Here is an 18310-nt window from a genome sequence, read left to right as displayed (position 1 = left end):
GCTGCCTGTATTCCGTATTCAAGAACTTTCTTTCAGGTGTGTTTTTATTGGGTGGGAGCAGAAGCAAAGTCAGAGCAGCTGGAAGGAGTCCTGCCTGAGCCCTGAGTCCTCGTCCCCCCTCGGGCTTCTGGCTGAGCTCCAGCGGTGAACCAGTAAGGGTACAACCTGAACCCACATTCTTGCTGGGGAATGAATGCAAGCCGGACTGTCAGTGTGCTGCCATAATTAACTGCTATCAAATGTGCAAAACAAAAAGAACATTGGGGACAAAGCGGCCTCATATTTGCCATTGCTGAAACGAGGAATAAATATGCAGCGTGCCCTATCGAGGCCGGCCAGCCAGCTGTCGGCAGCCAGTGGTCTCCACAGCAGCGCCAACTAACGATTTCTGCTTTTTTGCTGCGGGTGAGGGCTTGAAGCAAGCTTGATTTGAGTCTTCCCTCAATCTCCCGTCAATAAAACACAGGCAGGGCAGAGGCTGAGTGGAGAGGCTGCTTTTATAATTGCTTTTTCCCCTCCGGCCTTTGAAATCCGGAGGGTCAGGGTCCAGGCAAGGGCGCGAGGGCCCCACCAGAGAACGAGAGAGCCACAAATTAATTTGTTTGTGGGGTGCAGGTCTCATTGGTGGGAAGAGACGGCACTTTAGAATGTTGCAACCTAATTAATGGCAGATCCGTGTCAAATATTTATGCAAACTTGACCAAGCCCAGAGATTTTCATCTAGCTTGGAGGTTAGCTGACTTGTGGGACTGAAACTAATTCCTAAAAAAAACCGTGTAGGCCAGGAATTCCAGCAAACTGTGGGAGGAAAAGAAAAACTAGCTGGATGCTGGGTGCTGAGTGCTAAATCACTCCCAGTTTAAAGGAGTGGGGCCAGACTCAGACATTCTTTGATTTATTGGTTTCTGTCTATGCCCAGAATTCTTTTACTTTCTCTTCTCTTCTCTTCTCTCTTCTCTCTTTCTTTCTTTCTTTCTCTTTCTTTCTTTCTTTCTTTTTCTTCTTCTTTCTTTCTTTTTTCTTTCTTTTTCCTTTCTTTTTCTTTCTTTTTTTCTTTCTCTTTCTTTCTTCTTTTCTTTTTTTTCTCTCTCTTCTTTCCTTCTTCCTTTCTTTTTTCCTTTTTTTTTCTTTTTTTTCTCTTTCTCTTCTTTCTTCTTTCTTTCCTCTCTTCTTTCCTTCTTTCTTTCCTCTCTCCCTTTCTTTAGTTCGTTCTTCCTTTATTCTTTCCTCTCTTCTTTCTTTCCTTTCTTTCTCTTGTTCTTTTATTCTTCCTTCTTTCTTTCCTTTCTCTTTTCTTCTATCATCTTTCTCTCTTTCATTCATTCTTTTGTTCTCTTTCCTTCATTCTCTTACTTTCTTTTCTCCTTTTTTTCTTTCTTCCTTCCATCCTTTATTTCTTTTTCTTTCTTTCTTCCTCTTCTATTTTTTCTTTTTTCTTTCTTACTTTCTATTTTTAATTCTTTCATTTTCTGTCTTCCTTTGTCTATTTGGGGAGTCACATCCTTTGATGCTCAGGGGCCATGCCTAGCTCTGTGCTCAGGGCTCACTCCCATAATGCTCAGGGGACCCTGTTGTGTCAGGAGTAAATTCAGGCATCCTGTATATAGGGCAGGTTCTCAGCCCACAGACCTGTGTGTGGAGAGCAGGAAGTCACAGAAATGACTTCTTGACCATATCAGGGGATAACTCACGCCACCAGCTTTAGTCTTAAGACTGTTCACAGCTTCCCCCAACTTCTCTGGCTCCGGCAAAAGGCAGTCCAGCCTCAGCTTAGCTCAGCTCTCTGGGCTTTCGGTTCTATTCCCAGCCCTCCCATTCCATCTCTTACTCCAGAACCTGCTGCCAAGGAGGAAGCAGAAGTGAAGGGCTGGGGTCTTGGCTACTTAGGGAGTTAGGCAGCAAAGAGATGGGTGCCTGTCTACAGCTCCCCAGAAGAATAACTGGGACCAACTGAAGGCAAGAGGGAGAGTAAGTGGCCTATCGCAGCTCCTCCCTGCTTACTCAAACCCTGGGCAGAGACACCAGAGTCTCCAAGTATCCAGACCCAGCCCAAGGCTGGCATATGGCCACCCCCAAACAGCCCACATGATACCTGTGAAGCCAGAAAGTGCCATTATGGCTAGAGTCTCTACCAAAGGCCTCTGAGACCACGTACCAGGAGACACAGTGGCCAACCCCGTCCAGGGTATCCATGGAAGCCTGTGTGATCCAAGTCTGGCTCCCTCCAGTTTCACCCTGCAATCCTCAGGCTATGTCCATCCTCACTGTCCCCATGAGACACTTTGGTGGGGGGTCAGGATTTGAGAACCCACTGTTGTTCTGCTGCACACCTCTCAGGCCCTGCCCCATCTGAGGTCCCCCAAGGACAGCTGAGTGTCCTGCTATCAACTGCCCTGTTTGAGGGTGACATCGGCCAGCTCTGCACTTGATTTTAACAGGGGATGGGGCTACCTGTGGGAAGTCACTGAGCTGCAAGCACTGCAGACTGCCTTGAAGCTCTCGAGAGAAACACTTCTCTATGATGTCTGTAGGGACCCTAAGGCCAGGCAGCACCTGGGCTTCCTGCCCTCCACATGCAGGGCTTCACCCCAGCAAGGGAACTTGTTCACAGTGGCACTAAAACCTGAGCTGGATGCAGGATGTGTGTGTGTTAGCACTGAAAAATAATCAAAACAAAACAGAAATTCCCAGAGGAGGCATGTATGGTTTCTCCGTCCTCAGACTTGGGGGAGATTTTGGGAAAAACAGAACCTTTCACAAAGTGATCATTATACCAGGGCCATAACATTTCACTAACACGAATTCATAAGGCAGCCCTGGAGAGCAACAATAAAAAAAAATAAAATTAAAAAAAAATAAACCATTTTATAATGGGCTGAAATTGCCAGCAAGCCCTGGTGCTCATGTTGTCTGGCCTGATGGCTTCTCCTTGGCCGTCCTTTGAAGAAGCTCCCCAGCATGGACTCAGCCATGGCCTGGATCCCCCAGTCCTGCCTGTCCTTCCCACAATAGGGGGGCATGTGTGAGTCAGTTCATGAGGCTCCAGGCTTGGCCCCAGACTGGCCAGGCCCCCTCCCGCCTGTAAAATGGAGGTAAATTAAACCGATTATGTGCTAGACAGGAGTCGGAGGGCACTGCCAGCTCCCGGTGCCAGTTCACCCGCCCGCCTGCCCGCCTGCCTGCAGGGGCGCTGGTTGCCTGTCCCCTTGAGCTGCCCTTGCCGTTTCCAAAAAGTGTCTGGAAAGGGCTTTGCAGATGGCCTCGAAGGGTTTCCAGGAAATATTACTTAAACATTGAAAAGGATCACGTTTCTCCTGTTAGGAATTACAAATCTGGATTTCATTTTCTCTCGCGCTTTTTCTCCCCCTCAAAACCCTGGGAAAAAATGGAACTGTTCTCTAGGACATGTGTTTGGGGATTTTTTAACTACACCCCTACCACTCGGCGCTCCTGCTCTCTATTTGCACACATGCATATAAAAACCTGTTTCTACAGAGCAGAGAAGGGCACCCCAGCTCGGGGCCCATCTTTCCCTTCATCCTCAGCTCCATTTTGCAGCGGGAAGATGTGGGTGAGCAAGTTTCCAGGGCCTTCATCCCTCCTTCTTTCCTGCTTTTGTTTAATCTTCTGAAACACACAACAAACCCAACATTCAGTTTGCTCGCTTTGCGTGCTTCAAGGTGCTTCAGGAAGTCTGGGGACCCCAATGCAAAGTCGCAGTGGGTCACTAGGAACTGTGGAACAGTGGGAAGGCCAGTGAGTTGGTATCAGCCAGAAGTCCTGGGACTGAGGGCTGGATGATAGAGACGCTGCTCCCTGCAGAGCAACTCTTGTCAGTTCTCTCTTGCTTCTGGAAATTTCTTCCCTGCAGGGACAAAGCTGGGTGGTTGAGATATTGCAATGGCAGGGAAAACCGTGGGCCCCTCTACCACTCTCATTCCTCTCCCTGCTGCAGTGGTGAACAAGGACTCCAGAAAACAGATCAGGAGGGTCACCCCTGCCTTCATCTCTGGATAGAGCCCTTGCAAGCCTGCCAGCAGTGGCCTATGTGGCATCTCCCAATGCTGGAGCATGAGGGACATGATCCAGATCTGGGCAGTGGCCAGCGCCAACATTGGGCAGTGCCCAGAAGCCACAGTCATGGCCAGGCTCACAGGTTTGGCATCTGGGCTAAAAACTGGTTTAAGGCAGGAGCACTGCAGGGTCCCAAAGTGGCCCCTTTTCCTCCAGAGAGAACAGACTGCTTCTGGGGTGGCTGTCTGCAGAATTTTCCCCATGTTAACTCATCCTCAAGGTGTCCTCTTTGGGGTAGGAGCTTTGGTTCCTCCCCATGTCTCCTCTCTGAGTCAGGCCAGGGACCCGCCCAAGTGTTGGCTTCCTTGGGGCTGCTGCAGGAACCTTGGGTCCCGTCTGAGCACTGATTGCCCTTGTCTCACTCAGCCCCTTGTGCAGAGAGGGCAGGTGGGAGCAGGAGGTAAGTGAGGATGCAGCCCAGCCAGCAGCTCTGGTGGACAGTGAGTGAAACCCTTAGGGCAAAAGCAGTGGCTCTGGGGTGTCCCACCCTCTCCTACCCATAGAGGGACAGATGGTGACTCCCTGGGGACAAGGTTCCTGCCCATCACTGATCTCCAGGCTGGGCAGGGCTGGAGGATGAGGGAGGGTTGTTAGTGGGGGTGGGAGGCTGGCATGGAGGCAAAGTTGGGCCCGGCTGAGTGACAACTCAGGCAGCTCCCAGCCCAGCAGCTCACACATGGAAGCCAGGGTAGGGGCTCCAGACCACAGGGAGTGGGAGAGGGACTTCTGAGTGCATGGAGGGTCCACAGAGGGGCTGTCCCTTCACACTCACCCCTGGAGGCTGGAACAGCTCAGGGTGGGAGAAAAGTCTGCACCAGGAAGAGCAATGAAGGCCCTTGCTGAGACACCAGGATGGGCTTCTGGAGGGTTTGTGGGGTGGTGAGTTGGAAGAGTAATAGGTGGGTGGTGATGGTAGTGGTATGTAGTTGAGGCTGTGCAGAGATGAGGCTTTGCAGGGGTAAGGCTGTACAGAGAGTGAGTCTATACAGGGGTGAGACTGTATAGGGGTGTGGCTGTACAAGAGTGTGGTTGTATAGGGGTGCAACTGTACAGCTCTGAGACTCTACAGGGGTCTGTCTGTGTGTGTGCAGTCACATGGATATGGTCACATAAACCCATCTGGGGCGTGTTTTGTTCACTGGATCTTTGGGGCTTTAACAGTGCATCTGTCTGTCTGCATCTTCACAAAATCTAGGGCACTGCTTCCCTCCCAGGGTGTGGGCACCCTGCAGGAGACTACATGTGTTCATCCTGGAGAACTGCAGGAGGAAGGGGCACAGTGCCTTAAGCTATTAGGGGTGCTGAGGAGAGCCCTGAGGGGCTGGAGGTTGCCCAGGCCAGGGGGTTCCTCCCAATCTCAAAAATGTTCCACAGAAGTGAATGTGGCATCGGGTGCCAGAGTCAGTACACTTAGACCAAGGTATGCCCAGGACTCTCTGCCTGGCTCGGCTGTTGCAGTTTCCCCAGTGGGGAAGGGGTGCCGTGTAGGGTAAAAGCGAGGATCCTGGAGGTCAAAAGGAACATCAAAGGGTGACCCTTTACATTCAGGCATCCCCCCAAGAGTCCAGCTGCCTTGCCAGCCTCTCCTGGAGAGGTCACCGGGGAGACCATGCTGGGGATATGGACAACAGACCTAGATGAGAGGTTAGGTGGCATCAGGGCACAAAAGATCCCCTGGACCTCAGGGCAACCTCTAACCCCTGAGTGGTGATACTCCCAGCCCTGGCCTGCCAGCATAGGATGTCTGCTTGGTGGACAGCAGGTCACTCTTGTCCCCACGCTCTCTGGCTCTGTACAGGGCTCTGATAAATGTACAAGGCAGGAAACTCATCCTATACGTCTATTTCCTGCACTCTCAGGCTTAGCAACACTGTCCTCTAAAGATGCAGCTCAGGACTATGGGTAGTGGACCCCAGGGGTTCCAGACAAGGTACCTGGCCAGAGGCCCCCCAACTCCTGTGCTCTGGACCCTGTGCCCACACTGAGTGGCACAGAAGGCAAAGCCATCTTTCGTTCCTCCGCTGACATGCTTGGGCACCTGCCAAATTCATGAGCTTTGTCCAGGCGCAGCTCTGAGGTTGCCCGGCTCGGAGGGATCAGGAAAAGGCCAAGTGATACCACAGGGCAGGAGATTGTTGGGTACAGCCCCTCTGGGAGACAGGAATTTCAGCAAGGGTAGAAAGGGACTCTCAGGAGCATGGACGGAGGAGCTGCACAAGCAACGGGGCCGGGTCTGCATGTCGGGAGCGGGACAGGCCCAAGGTGCAGGATGTTTATTCCAAAAGACGAAAACATCATTATTCAGCGGGGGAGACCTTGATCTTCAGGAGGGAAACAAATCCCCATTTTGGTTTCCTGGCTGCCTTGTCTCATTCCCCAAGTCTTCCCCACCAACTGTTGTGTTCTTTTAAACACAAAATCAATTTGATCTGCCTCATTCATAATAATAAGACGCAAGTGCAGAATATCCTCCAATAACGATCATTAGCTCCTCCGCGGCTGGAGAAACTCTGGTATTTTGGTGGGATTGAAATCACGCAGGTTCTCGTTTTTAAATAAAACCAATAATTCTGCCAAGAAAACAACAAAAAAACTCCATCTAGAGGGAGTGAATTCAGGGCTGCAGGGCCATGGGGGAACAGGGGGAGACGGTAGGGGTCAGGGCGGGTGGGTAGCTTTGTAGGAAGGTCTTTGTGTGGCAAACATGGCCCTGGCAGTCACCAGCTCTCACAGCCAGGCTGCCTGCCTTGTGCCGTGTCCACCGGGGGCATTGCAAAGTGCCACGGCCCTCGCTGGCCACTTTGCAATAAAAGGACAGTACCTCCTCTCTGTCCTGACAGCCAGCCTTGGGGTGGGGGTGTGTGTGTGCAAATTCTCTGTGCTTTTCAACAGAGCCTTCCACCCCTCCTGGCTTCCTGGCCAGGCTTCCTGCACAAGAATGCAGCCCCCCATGGCCGCTCCGGCAGGCACGCTCTCCTCTATCTGCTTGGCACAGGCCCTGCTCAGCTGGGACTCCACTAAGGAGCTCGCTTTCCTGGGCAAACACAGCCTCACCTGCCCTCCAAATCCCTCTCTCCTCCTCCTTCCAGGCCCTCCCAGCTGAGCTATGTTAATCAGGTGGGGGACACAAGGTAACATTGAAGTCATTCCGCCAATTAGGCCCTGAATTGTTTGCATCCAACAGCATTTTGTATTTCTGCAAATGTGTGAAATGCAAAATGTGCCCTCCAGCTAAAACGACAGCAGCATGTACGGGCGGCTTGTCAACAGATCCTGGGAGCGAGCCCTGACGGCTAATAGCGAGACTCGCATATGCTAGGGGGGCCCGGCCGGCTGTACACGCGCCTCTCGCCACGAGGGGAGTCAAGCGGGGGTCTTGGTGGCAGATGGGCAAGGGAACTGGGATTGGCTAATCCCAGATCTGCATTCTCCCCTCTACGGAGTGACTGGGGGAAAGATGGGGCCAGCTGTCAAACGGAGGCGGCACGGTCCCGCGCACACGGCAGCTGCACACACCCTGCCTGCTTGCCTCTAAATTATTAAACATCTTTTTAGCCGGTTCCAGCTGCAGGCATCCGTGTGTTTATGCAGCCTTTGTGCATTTTGTGGCCGCCGCCTCCTCCCCTCCTCTCATCAAAATGCTGTTTGTGGGAGTCATCACCCCATCTGTGCCCCAGTTTGGCCAAACAGCCGGAGACGAATCCTGCAGGCTGCTCTCCTTCAGGACAATGCGGGAGGCGGGCAGTGGGTGGGCGCCTGGAACTCCGGAGAGCCAAGACTTGAAGATTTTTGTGGCTTTGCGCATTTTCTCTGCCACCTGTAAGAAGATTCAGGGGCACAAAGGGGGTCTCTGTGTGTGGCTGGCACTGCAGAGCCTAGGGGCTGCTGAGAAAGTGCCCCCCTCAACGCCCAAGGAAAGGTGTGCATGGAAAGGACAGGGCCAGCTCCTGATACTGACTTGGAAGATGCCAACCTGTGAATCATCACATAAAGGTTGGCACTGCCCAGCCCGCTGCCTGCTGCTTCCACTTGGGAGGGGACAATGACGTGCCCCTGGCAACAGGGACACTCCCTGGCAGGCGAATGGCAGGCGAACTCCTCGGCACAGTGTTGGAAGTGCAGCTTCCTGCGTTGCCAATTCCTGCTCACAGAGGAACCAGCAGCTATGTGTGCCTGGCCAACGTGGGCTCCGAGGGCTGACGCGCATGGGGCAGTCAGTGCTGGCTCTGCCCGGCAGGTTTATTTGACTCTTCTGGGTCCCCCAACAGGATCCAGAGGTCCCTAAACAAGCCTGGCTCCAGGTAAATGGGGAAGTTCCTTCCTGGCCAGCTTCAGGCTCTCCCTTTGCCGCTGTGATGCTCCCTGGCACAGCCAGGCTGTTTGTTATACAGGTTTATTCCTGGAGCTGTGGCACTCACTGGCTGTAGATGGGATCCATGGGGGCTTGTGACTAGGGCATTGCTCAGAGTCTCGGTGGTGGCCCCAGGCCCATTTTCTTGCCTAGATGCAGGGTTTAACCAGAAAAGAGGTAGCAGAGCAGGGTGATTCCCTATTTCTCCAAGCGCCTCTCAAAGCAGCCAAAAATTAGGGAGCAGAAAAAGAGCATCCAAACTCCGGCACCTCCCAAAGCTAGAAGGGCCAACTGGCACTCGCTGAAGAGGGCATGCAGGGCCAGGCTAAGGAATACAGGCTTAGGAACTCCCCCAGAATTGGGGACAGGGGAGTGGCTCAAGTCACTGGCCAGCAGAAAGGAGCTTGGCCAGGACTCCGAACTCTCTTGAAGTGGCTCTCTGCATCTCTGGGATAAGAACCCTGGCACAGGGTGGGGAGGGTTGAGGGGTGGCTCTGACAGTAGAGCTCAGACTTCTGTCCCTTCCCTCCTTTTGGGGAGCCTTTTGCCCTTTTTTATCTACAAGAAGGTCATTGAGAAGTTTGCAGAAACCATATTTCCAGGAGCAATTCCAGTAAGATTAAAGTCCTGGCTGAGGCTCATCCCTCTATCCAGTTCATAATGAGGCCCTCCAGTCCCCCACAACCACCCCATCTCTGTGCCTCTACAGAGCCTGACAAGCAGGCAAGGTGAGAGGAGTCTGGGGGTGGGGTTGTGGGGTCCCCGGGGCAGGAACACAGGAAGAGCCAGCTTCACCCTAGACAAATGACTTTTGTTTTATTCCATTTTTAATTAGCCTCCTTTTTAATGACCTCAGTTAATAAGTGTCAAAAGGTGCCAGCCCCCTTTGCTTTTGCAGTGGAGTTTTAAAGCCTCCTGTCTCAGAGGTGCTGGGGACCCCAGTGGCAGAGAAGCCACTATGATTGGCTCTGCCTCCTCAGGCTGAGTCCCCAGGTCACAGAGAAGCCTCGTGGATTCAGGGAACTGCTGGTGGGATGTGTGACTCCAGCAGCCCAACACAATCTGGTGCCAGGTCCCCCTGGGGCCACAGAGCCTGACAGCTCCCAGGACCTGGCACTGCTGCAGCCTGTGAGAAACTGCCTGGGACCAAGGGGTGGAGGTGGGGTACCCAGCAGGTGGGAAAAATGGGGGTACCCAGCAGGCAGGAGAGGTGGGATAACCAGCAGGTGGGAAATGTGGGGGTACTCAGAGGGGGGAAGCTGTGGAGTTATCCAGCAGGCTGGAAAAGACGAGGGTACCCAGCAGGCAGGAGAAGTTACAGTACCAGCAGGCAACTGTCAATCAAACAGACTGGACAGAGACATGGGCTGAGCGTGAAGGTTTGGGGTTGTAGGAGGAGATGCCTTAGTAGATAGGCTGGTCTTAGGGTCACTATATCCCCCAGGCCAGTTCTGGCACCCTCCAGATGTTCATTCGGCCCTGAGCATGTGGTCCTACATGGTCCCAGATGGTTCTATGTGGTCCCCTAACACTGTGCCTCCTTCTTGGTTTTTTATTTGGGGGGATTTTTTTTTTTTTTGCACTACTGAGAATCAAACTCAAGACCTCGTGTGTGCTGATGAGGAAACTAAACCATGAGCTAAACTTTCAGATATGAGAGAGAGAACCCATATTAAAAGCAGAGGCTGAGAGGAGGCAACATGCAAACATTTCAGACATACAAACATTCAAAGTCTCGTTCTCAGTGATGGGTAAGTATGAAAGTCTTTGAAAGACAGGCTGTTTCTTTATATCTTGATTTCAGTTACCTGCTTCTACCAAGATCTTTTATGGGCATCATTACAGATTAAATAACTAGGGTCCAGTCATTAGGCCTTGGTTGGTGGAAGTTAGACCATAGATTTCTTTTTCCCAAAACACTTTGCCAATGTCTTTCTGTAGACTTAGAGGTTTTTTTTTTTTTTTTTCCTGTGACCTTAGCGATTCCATTTCTGGAAATCTGACTTATAGAAAAAAAGTCTAAAAATCAGAAAAAGACTTGGGCCCAAAAAGAATTGCTGCAGAGTTATTTATAAAGTTGAAGCTTGGATCAGTTTTGCACAAAGGTGCGGGCTCAGAAATCTGGACGATGCTCCTTTATAGGAAGGGAGGGGTCCCTGACAGCATCATCCATGGAGCGCTAATAAAAAGGGTCAAGTATTATTAACATTCATTTAAGAAGAATTCTGCTCAATTCCGATTGCATATAAAAAATTGTGCTCATTACCAAAAAATAAATGTGCACATTTAAAAAAAAATCTAACCTTCAAAGTTTAAAGTAACAAAGTGTTTTCTGTGATCTGTACTTTCTAAAACTTCAGTTATAGAAATGAATAATTATATATATATTTAATTATTTTGAAAAGAGATTAAGCTATAAAACATGCAAAATGCCTAGAAGCTGAAAAAGCAAACAGTCAAGCTAAGGTGGCTTAGAGAGGCTGGGAAGTGGGGTTCCCTCTAATATAAAGGAGCTGACATAGGGTCAGAGGCTGTAGGAGGGGAACAGGAAGAGGAGCCATGGGGTACAGGACCCAGGTGCAAGGGTGAGAAAGCAGAGGATGAGGAGGAAAGGTCTGACCTTCCCCAAAAGCAGCCCTAGATCCTTTATGGTAGATGATAAGGGAAGGAAACAACTGGGATGATACCTGGCTGTGCTCCAGAGTGGATGTAAGGGGAAAAGGAGGCTCCAAGCAAGCCAGAAAGGGACCAAAGGGAAAAGGTACCAGGCCAAGGTGCAGGAACCCGGGTGCCCAGGAATCAAAGACACAAGAAGACCAGCATCAGATGCTGAGGATAACACAGCGCCCAAGGGTGTGACCCCAGAATCCCAAATCAGCCCCTTCACAACCTCTTCTAGCCTGCAGGGAGCTGGGGTCTCACTTTCTGGGCAGATTCAGCTGTGGGACAGATGATTGTCACAACTCATCTGCTCAAGACACCCCTGTCCCACATGGCAGGCAGAGCTTTCATGAACCTGGAGAGACCCCCCCGCCACACACACACACACACACCGTGACTCCTTGAGCCTCTTGCTACCCCCACACGGTGCAGGCTAGAGCTCAGATCATTTTTGGAAACGCTCTCTCATCCCTATTTAAGTCCCAGCGATTCCAACGCTGGCCTCATTCCATCAGAATCCATCCGGCCCGCCTGTCACAGGCTCTGCCACCTCTCCCCGTGCTCCGCTGTGACCGCAAAATGTCTCTCCATGAAAGGACATGATCCCTGGCCACCCCCACACACGTGGGGACCCCCTATGATCTCCCACTCACCCCCTGGGACAAGTCCTGGCAAAGGGAGTCTTAGATGACACAGGAACTGACAGCATGCTGAGGGCCTCTATATCCATGAGCATCCAGAGACCCCGAAACTAGAGGCAGCAATGTGGGAGGCAGTGGGTTGGGTCTTTGCCTAAAACCAGCCAAGGTCCTGCCTGTGTATCCACACACACACCCCTTAACCTTCCCACCCCAGCAAGCGCCCCTTCACACCAGCAGTGGGAAGATGGATCTTTCCTGAAGGCCCAGGTGACTCGGTTCTGGTAGGTGGTGATTAGCTTCCCTGTGCCCGTCTTTCCCTCCTCTGTCAGCACAGCAGAGTGGGGTCAGGGGGCGCTGGTTGTGCATGAAAGATGTGAAAATTTACTGCAAATGAGACAAGAGCAGTAAATTCATTTTTATTCAAATTACTGTCATCATCCATTACCAAGTTCCCTGTAAACACCATGCGTCAGACAGGGTGACAGCATGTGGCATTATTCCTGAGATGAGACTATTATTAAGCTCTAACCAAGTCACCCTGACTTGAAACAGTGACTCAGGTCCCTTCTCAGACTGGGACATAGAAGACAGATTCGGAAGGGATGGAAAGATTCACTTCTTTGTGGCAACAAGAAGTAGAGGGAAGACGAGGATTGATTCAATTTATTTTGGGGGCCTGGAAATTATCTCATCCCCTTAACGACTTTGTCCTGCCACCTTCAAACCTCATAGCTCAAAACCTGTCCTTGAACTGAGAGCTATAGAACCATGGGACAGGAGGAGGAACAAAAGAGAGGGATGGGAGAGAGGGACAGGTCCCCTGGACACTGCCCATGTGGGGAGCACCCAGCGACCTCCAACAGAGCAGCCCCAGAAAATCAGACACATGGGCCAGCAGCTACCCTCACCCACACATAGGCAGGAGAGTCGGCTTCCAGCATTGTCTAGTCCAGGGGCTCCAGGTCACTTTCCCTGCAAGCAGAGGAGCAAGGAAGAGTGAGGCAGAGATTAGGTGCATAAGTTCATCTGGGAGGTGTCAGGGTCAGTGTCCATGCAGGATCTGGGACCTCATACCTTTTGCAAGAACTGACCTTCCCAGTCCTCCAGGATGCCAGGGCATGCCTGGGGGTGGTCACAAAGTGTCCCCAATGCTCAGTGATATCCATGGGCCTCCTGGACCTGCCCACCACCAAGAGTCCTTCTAGGGAGCAGAGAACCTCCCCAAAAGCTTCCTGGGGGAAAAGAAGATGAGGATTATAGACATGAAATGTGATCACTGCTCACGGACAATGAGCATGGCGCTGAGTCTGGGCATTTGTTGCATTAAATAATTAGCGATGGTGGTAGATGGTGAAGGATGGAGGCCTTTATTCTTAGGCCATGGCCACGTGGCTTCATCCCCCATCAACCTGCGGGTCTGGGGTCCAGGAAAGCGACGTGTATTGAACTCACTCACAGGCAGGCTTCAGAAAGCATCAACTTTATTCATGCCCTATCCACCACATGTGTGGCCTATATCATAACCTTTTAAGCATTCAGCCATTCTTAGCTAGCCCTGCATCTTAACTCCTTTCAGCCATCTTCCCTTTGACCTCCATGCTGGCAAAAGACCAAAAGGCCCTAATCCCCTCTGGTCAAAGCCTTATCTACCGTTTCCAAGACCCCTCCCAGGAAATGGGCGGGGTCTTGCAGGTAAGGTCAAGTTACCTAGGAAGAATGGGTGGGATGAGGCTCCAGGCATTGAGCACCTGGTTGAGTGATGTGGGCATTGAATGTAGGCATTGAATGTGGGCATTGAGCAACTTGGGCACTGAGTGTGGGCATTAAAGGTGATATTGAGTGTAAGTGGTAAAATAAAAATACAGGAGTGGTAAGACCACCACAGGCACTGTATTTCTAAACCCCACGCAGCCAGGTTGGAAGAAGCAGGCTAGCATTAAAAAAAAAATCAGCAAAGTCAGTCAGGGAAAATCATGGCGTCTGTGGCCTTTTTCTTCTTGGTCTCTGCCTTAGCCAACAAGCCAGAATACTTCTTTCTTTATTCAAACCAATTTCCAATACCAGGAGGGAGCAGGTTGAGAGAGAGAGAGAGAGAGAGAGAGAGAGAGAGAGAGAGAGAGAGAGAGAGAGAGAGAGAGAGAGAGAGAGAGAGAGAGAGAGATAAGTTCTGTCCTATTCAACTGGGCAGTTACACATCAAAGAAAAAGGTTTAGGGAAGGAGGAAGTTGGGGGAACACCTTTGGGATAGATAGCTGGGTGCCATCTTACATATGAACACTGTGCATGGGTGAGCATCAGAGTGTGGCCATTGAAGGTCGCCATTGAATGTGGCTCTGAGTGTGGGCACATTCCAGGACCCCAGATTGAGGGTAGAGGCAGCAGCACAAACTACCACACCCCTCCACCAGAACCTCACCCCTTCCCAGAGGACAGGGGTCCTGAAGATCCCAGCAAGATCCCGTTATCTGGTCTCATGTGTGGTTTCCATGGGCGGCTGTGGTTTCATAGCTGATGCCTCCTTTTCCATCCACCACCAGGTACACAGTAGGGGCACAACAGCTACTTGTTCAACTAAGCAAATGACCATGTTCCTTCCTCTCCCCCTGGATCCCAGAGCCCTTAGGACCAGCACTTGCTCCACCCATAACCACAGGACTTGATGCACGATCATTTCCCTAAATTCCCTGAATCGCCCTGAATAATCAATCACAGTGCGAGTATCCAGGCATATGAAAGGAAGATGATGTGGGTGTGGGCACCAGGAGGCAATGTGCCCATTTCTAGGGCTGTGCCCGTGAATATGTCCCTGAATCTTCATCTCTGTGACCATGACCAGCTTCCCTCTCCACTGCTGGTTTAAATAGTCTTGGCAATCACACCTCACCCATTCCTACCACCTTTCATCTGGACAGGAGCCGCTTCCTGCCCTTTGTCTGCCACACATGTGGCAGTGCCACTGCCCTGTGCCCCTGAATCCACACACAGCTGCAAGTTTAGCCTGGGCCCAAGTCCAGCCTCAGCCTCCAGGCTGGAAAAGAATCATAGCTTCCTCTCCCCAGGAATGCCGACCCCTTCATGCAGAAATGCCAAAAAACGACCTCCAGGGGCGCTACCAGCAAGATTGAGGTGGCTTCTCTGAACCCCCAAACTCTACTGGCCCTGCCAGGAAGGCCACATGGTGCATGAAGTGCATCTTTAATCAAGGGAGCCCAGTCCTTTTGCCCCTCTCCAGAGCACATGATCATCTCGAAAGGCATTCTGGGCCCCTGAGCTGCCCTTAGTCCTGGTGGACTGAGCACCCTCCTGAGAGCAGAGTCTGTTTGGTCAACATTGGCAGTGCTGAGCAGGGTCAGTGGCCTTGTGAGAGTGGGCCCCCGCCCAGCCAGGCTGAGGCCTGCTGTCCTGTTGGCACTGAGGAAATGCTATGTCTTCTTCCCCTGTAAAGCTCAGTGGGAAACATCTGTCCAACACTTGAGTTCAGCTAAAGAATCAACATTCACTTGCCATCTACTGGATTCCTGAAGGCAGACAGATGACTCCATTAAGGAGGTTTTAAACAAACAAATTATGTGATAACTCTTTCAGGCAGATAATATTCCTAGAACAACCAGAAAATTATCAGCTAGATCAACTCCTCTTCCAACTGTGTATCACGGCTGCTTCCTCAAAAGCCGGAAATGGGATCACACGCAGACAGGGAGCCTGGCCAGGCCTCGTAAACGGTGGTGACAGTATTGTACCACCTGCAATAGCTACGGCAGTAACAAGGCTCCTGCCTTTCACAGCCACTCTTGTAAAGCTGAATCAAGTGACATACTGAACAATCAGTGGGATTCCTTTCCCCAGGACTCTGGGGAGAACACCATTCTTCCTGGCAGCCAGATTTCTGCTAACAAGGACCAGCCCAGACCCACTGACAAGTCTCTCTCTCTGGGCTGTGGGTGTTGTTGTTAGAAGTTATAATAAATAGAATCAGAAGCCAGCAAGCCACAGTCTGACAACCTGGCCCACTCCTTATCTTTGTAAATAAAGTTTTATTGGCACATAGTATCGCACTGCTTCATTTATCTGTGATTACTCTACCATGGCATGTGAAATAGCAACAGAAAAGACTTATGGCCCACAAGCCCCAAACATGAACTCCTTGGTCCTCTAGAGAAAATGTGCATATTAGAAAATGTTATAGTAGAGTGACCCAGAGACCCAGACAAGAGCAGAGAGCAGGCAGACATGGACAATGGCCAAGAGCCTTATGGACCCAATCTGGACCCTGGCCTGGGTCCCTGAGGACATGCCCCTCTTGAGACCCCTTGTCTTGGGTCCACCTGTAGTCTGGTAGCTCCCTCTGTTATTGTTGGCTCACCTCCTCCACTGTGGCCCCCTTAATTGAATATTGAGTGTCTTGATGCCTCAAGGAATAAATAAATGCTGAGGGGTTAACAAGGGAAGACAAGGAAAGAGGGTGTGCTGGTACAGAGAGCTGCAGAGCTCAAACTGGCCACATGGCTTCTTCTGGGGGTCCCTACTGTCAGGGAGCCAGGAGGTCAAGCAAGTGACTCACACAACTGGAGGGCGTGTGGGAGAACTGGCTGTCAGAAAAAATAAATAGGGAGCACTTTCTGCAACTTCAGATCTGGGCATGTACAGGAGATGTAGGAAAGGTCAGGACTGAGCAGGAACAGCCCTGCCCCTGCCTCATCCTGCCTCCACCCTACATTCTACAGCCCCACATCGCCACAGAAAGATGCCGAGTCCTTTATCTGCCCAAAGTGAGGTTTTGTCTTGTTTGCTTATGAATTAAAGTCTCTGGTTTTATTCTCTCATCTGTGTTGCTTTAGCTTTGGGGAACATCCCTGATGGTGTTGGTAGGGGCTACTCCTGGCTCTGGACTCAGGACTTTCTCTAGTGATGCTCAGAAGACATGGTGGTTTCAGGGATCTAATCTGGGCCCCCTGTGTGTCATGTGTGCTCAAGACCGTTCCGTTATCTCATCAGGCTCTAGTGAAAAAATATGTCGGGGGGAATATGTATCTTCAGGACAAAGCATCGCAAAGCACTTTACAAAGGAGGCATTTGACTGGCCCAGCTTCTCTGAAAAACAATATTAAAAAAAACTAGGAAAATTGAGTGTACATATGTATTACCTAGCAATACCACCACTTGGAATATACCCAAGGGCCCAAAAAACACAACAGAGAAAATCCCTCTACATTCCTATGTTCCTGGCAGCACTGTTCACAAAAGCAAAAATATGAAAACAACTCAAGTTCCAAGAACAGGTAGTGGATAAAAAAAAAAAAACCTATGGTATATCTACACGGTGGAATACTATACAGCTCTAAGAAATGACAGAGCCATGAAAGTTGCTGCTATGTGGATGGATCTGTAGACCCATGTTGAGTCTTCAACTCACGTTGAAGTGAATTTATAGGGAGAGGGGCAGACACAATGATATCTCTGATGTGTGGAGCATAAAGGAAGATAGTAGGGAATAATGAATGCTCAAACATAACAGAAACAAAGAGCATGAGGATTGATTTACTGTAGGAAGTTCTGTAAGGGGGTGAGAGTGAGGGAGAAAAGAAAATAAGGAGGGAGAGTGGAGGGAGGGAGTAGTTATTTCCTCACCTCTTATAATTTACTGGTCCCCTCAGCCTGTCTCATCTTTGGTCTTAGCTCTGTGGAGACTTTAGAGCAGTAAAATGAGCAAAGGAGGCAGAAAGAAGAGAGAAGGTTCATTAGTGGGGAATAAGCCCTGACCCGCTGGAACCCAGAAACCAAGGATAATGAAAACGCATGTGGAATGGACCCTGGACACTGAGTACACAGCTGGGAAATAGAGTCCAGTTGGACACAGATTGAGTCCATGGCTCAGACATTAGGTTCACTGTTCAGATATTAGGGACATAGATCAGACATTGGGTCCACAGCTAAAGAATTAAGTCTGTGGCTGAGACAGACATGGAGCCCACATCTCATTGAGTTCATAGCTCAGATGTGGAGCTTCTACCTTGGACATTGACTCTGTCAGCATGTCCCTTTCTAAACAACCCTGGGCTCAGACCACTTCTAAACCAAGTCTTTCCCTTCCATCAGAGTCCAGGGGTCTCACAGAGCTGGGGCACAGCAGGGAAGGAGCAGAGATATCTCTCCTCCACACTGATGCTCAAGGCCCTGAGCTTTACCCTGCCTGCAAGGAAGCCAGGCGCAGCGTCAGGCCACAGCAGGGCACCTTCCCCTCATCAACAACTTGCTGGAGCCAGGAGCAATGTGTCCCTCTGTGGGCCACATCCTCTCCCTGCCTCTCTCCTGCTCTTCCTAAGCTGGGGTCTGGTGGGAACTCTGCCTATTAGTAGGAAGGCCTGAGAGTCCAGTTCTGAAAACGTCTCTCCATCCTGACACTGCCACAGGAGGCCTGCTGCTTCAATTTGGGGTATCTTCAGGGAAATCTGCCCACTGCGAGAATGACCCGAAGTCAAAGTGACTTTGAGCCCTACTTATCTGGACACAGAGGCTCATATTTAACACCACTGGACAGGGTGACCTGGAGGTGAGAGGTGGCTTAGGATTGCTTCCCAGTTCT

Source organism: Suncus etruscus, chromosome 17 (assembly GCF_024139225.1).
Source record: "Suncus etruscus isolate mSunEtr1 chromosome 17, mSunEtr1.pri.cur, whole genome shotgun sequence".
Taxonomy (NCBI): domain Eukaryota; kingdom Metazoa; phylum Chordata; class Mammalia; order Eulipotyphla; family Soricidae; genus Suncus; species Suncus etruscus.
Note: the sequence above shows the minus strand (reverse complement) of the source record.